Here is a 4,026-nt window from a genome sequence, read left to right on the forward strand (position 1 = left end):
AGTCTATAGTCTAGTCTATAGTCTAGTCTATAGTCTAGTCTAGTCTATAGTCTAGTCTATAGTCTAGTCTATAGTCTAGTCTATAGTCTAGTCTATAGTCTAGTCTATAGTCTAGTCTATAGTCTAGTCTATAGTCTAGTCTATAGTCTAGTCTATAGTCTAGTCTATAGTCTAGTCTATAGTCTAGTCTATAGTCTAGTCTATAGTCTAGTCTATAGTCTAGTCTATAGTCTAGTCTATAGTCTAGTCTATAGTCAAGTCTATAGTCTAGTATATAGTCTAGTTTATAGTCTAGTCTATAGTCTAGTCTATAGTCTAGTCTAGTCTATAGTCTAGTCTATAGTCTAGTATATAGTCTAGTCTATAGTCTAGTCTATAGTCTAGTCTATAGTCTAGTCTATAGTCTAGTCTATAGTCTAGTCTATAGTCTAGTCTATAGTCTAGTCTATAGTCTAGTCTATAGTCTAGTCTAATAGTCTAGTCTATAGTCTAGTCTATAGTCTAGTCTAGTCTAGTCTATAGTCTAGTCTATAGTCTAGTCTATAATCTAGTCTATAGTCTAGTCTATAGTCTAGTCTATAGTCTAGTCTATAGTCTAGTCTATAGTCTAGTCTATTAGTCTACAGTCTAGTCTACAGTCTAGTCTATAGTCTAGTCTATAGTCTAGTCTATAGTCTAGTCTATAGTCTAGTCTATAGTCTAGTCTATAGTCTAGTCTATAGTCTAGTCTATAGTCTAGTCTATAGTCTAGTCTATAGTGTAGTGTATAGTCTAGCATGTAGTCTAGTCTATAGACTAGTATATAGTCTTGTCTATAGTCTAGTCTATAGTCTAGTCTATAGTCTAGTCCATAGTCTAGTCTATAGTCTAGTCTATAGCCTAGTCTATAGTTTGGTGTATATTCTAGTATGCTATAGTCTATTCTTAATATATTAGTCTATAATCTAGTCTATAGTCAAGTCTATATGCTAGTATGTAGTCTAGTCTGTAGTCTAGTCTATAGTCCAGTCAATATTCTAGTCAACAGCCTAGTCTAAAGTCAAGCCTATAATCTAGTCTATAGTCTAATCCATATTCTAGTCTATATTCTAGTCAATACACTAGTCTATAGTCTAGTCTATAATTAAGTCTATAGCGTAGTCTATATTTTGGCTGTAGCCTAATCTATAGTCCAGTCTATAGTCTAGTCTATAGTCTAGCCTATACTCTAATCTATAGCGTAGTCTATAGTCTAACCCATAGTCCAGTCTATAGTCTAGTCTATGGTCTTGTCTATGATCTGTATTGTTCTATCGATTGAAGATATTAAACATATTTTTGGGGTCAAATTTAAACGAGTTTTCTTTAATGTTTTTTTATATTAAATTTAATAAAATTTCCTTCTTATCTTCTCATTTTTTAAAAAAAATTTTATCATTATGAAGAATCAGCTTTTAAGCCTTTTCATACTTGCCAAAAGAAATAGTTAATACATATTTCTTTTACTATATGTTGCCGTTTTAAATGTACTTCTCATAAATATTATAAACATGCCTGACTGCTCATGCATGCTGGAATAAAGTGGTAGCAGCGGCAGCAAGCATGTGGTGCGGTTCGAAAAGAGAAAAAAATTGGGTTTTGGTGGCAATGTTAAAGTTTATATACAAATATAAAATTCACAGCTAAAGAAATAGTACTTGTAAAGGCAGTAAAATCAAATTTACTTAAACATATTTTTATGAGCCTTAAATACACTCGCTGGCATGAGGAATATGATGACGCCAGGCTATAGAATGTTGTTTTTTGCTTTTAAGGCATTTGTCTGTTGCCGCTTCTTTCTGTGCACTAGAGTGCATATTTTCGATTAAATATTTTGCTGTTGAATAAGTGTGTGTGTGTGTTTTTTTTTTCTGAGTATAACTGCTACAAAGTTAGTGAAATGTCAAAAAGAACAATTGTATTGTTAAGAATAAAATTGCTGTTGTTGTGTTTAACAAAAAGTTTTAATGCAAAAAGGGATGTGAATGTATGTATTTTATATAAATCCTTTTAAAGCTTTTCTGAAGTTCAAAGGCAATTTAATTTAATGTTTTACAATTCCACAAACTTTTAACATTTTGTATACATGCTTATATCAAATAACTTAACATTACGCAAAATTTTGCACCTTTTCCACAGTTTAAAAGTTTCTTTTGCCTTATGCCACATTAAGTTTAATGTTTTTCATATATATGCAGATTCTGTTAACTTTGCTATTTCTTATATTAAAATTTTGTTGGTTTCCTGTAAAATGTCATTTTGTTTTTTGGCTGTTTTAATAACTACTTTGTTGTTCTTTGTAAATATCAAACTGAAATTGTCATAAAATTTAAATACTCACAAGAAATCCTGCTAATTGGTAGTAATATACAGGTTTCTAAGGAAACTAGGAAGAAGCAAAAGTAGTTAAATGCAAATATCTTACAATATGTGGAGCTATTAAAGTAAAACTGTAAAAAACAAAAAAAAGTATTAAAAATAGTTTAAAATTTTGCCACAACAAAGTTTATCCGGAAGATTTTGCTAACTATGCGTATGAGTAATATTTAATTCGTACACAAATTCTCTTTTAACTTTCTAAGAAGTTTTTGTCATGTTTATAGTCTAGTATCAAATCTAGTCTATAGTCTAATCTATATTGTAGTCTTTGGTCTAGTCTATAGTCTAGTCTGTACTCTAGTCTAAAGGCTAGTCTATGGTCTAGTCTATAGTTTACTCTGGTCTATATTCTGGTCTATAGTCTAGTCTTAAGTCTGGTCTATAGTCTAGTTTATAATCTAGTCTATATAGACAAGTCTATAGTCTAGTATGTGGTCTAGTCTATAGTTTAGTCTAGTCTATATTCTGGTCTATAGTCTAGTCTTTAGTCTAGTCTATAATATAGTCTATAGCCTAGTCTATAGCCTAGTCTATAGTCTAGTCTATAGTCTAGTCTTTAGTCTAGTCTATAGTCTAGTCTATGGTCTAATCTATAGTCTAGTCTATAGTCTAGTCTATAGTCTAGTCTATAGTCTAGTCTATAGTCTAGTCTATAGTCTAGTCTATAGTCTAGTCTATAGTCTAGTCTATAGTCTAGTCTATAGTCTAGTCTATAGTCTAGTCTATAGTCTAGTCTATAGTCTAGTCTATAGTCTAGTCTATAGTCTAGTCTATAGTCTAGTCTATAGTCTAGTCTATAGTCTAGTCTATAGTCTAGTCTATAGTCTTGTCTATACTCTAGTCTATAGTGTAGTCTATAGTCTAGTCTATAGTCTAGTCTATAGTCTAGTCTATAGTCTAGTCTATAGTCTAGTCTATAGTCTAGTCTATAGTCTAGTCTATAGTCTAGTCTATAGTCTAGTCTATAGTCTAGTCTATAGTCTAGTCTATAGTCTAGTCTATAGTCTAGTCTATAGTCTAGTCTATAGTCTAGTCTATAGTCTAGTCTATAGTCTAGTCTATAGTCTAGTCTATAGTCTAGTCTATAGTCTAGTCTATAGTCTAGTCTATAGTCTAGTCTATAGTCTAGTCTATAGTCTAGTCTATAGTCTAGTCTATAGTCTAGTCTATAGTCTAGTCTATAGTCTAGTCTATAGTCTAGTCTATAGTCTAGTCTATAGTCTAGTCTATAGTCTAGTCTATAGTCTAGTCTATAGTCTAGTCTATAGTCTAGTCTATAGTCTAGTCTATAGTCTAGTCTATAGTCTAGTCTATAGTCTAGTATATAGTCTAGTATATAGTCTAGTCTATAGTCTAGTCTAGTCTATAGTCTAGTAGTCTATCTCTAGTCTAGTCTATAGTCTAGTCTATAGTCTAGTCTATAGTCTAGTCTATAGTCTAGTCTATAGTCTAGTCTATAGTCTAGTCTATAGTCTAGTCTATAGTCTAGTCTATAGTCTAGTCTATAGTCTAGTCTATAGTCTAGTCTATAGTCTAGTCTATAGTCTAGTCTATAGTCTAGTCTATAGTCTAGTCTATAGTCTAGAGTATAGTCTAGTCTATAGTCTAGTCATAGTCTAGTCTATAGTC

Source organism: Lucilia sericata, unplaced genomic scaffold, assembly GCF_015586225.1.
Source record: "Lucilia sericata isolate MDLA Ls3-8-SP2 unplaced genomic scaffold, ASM1558622v1 Contig000224F_arrow, whole genome shotgun sequence".
In the NCBI taxonomy this organism is placed as follows: Eukaryota; Metazoa; Arthropoda; class Insecta; order Diptera; family Calliphoridae; genus Lucilia; species Lucilia sericata.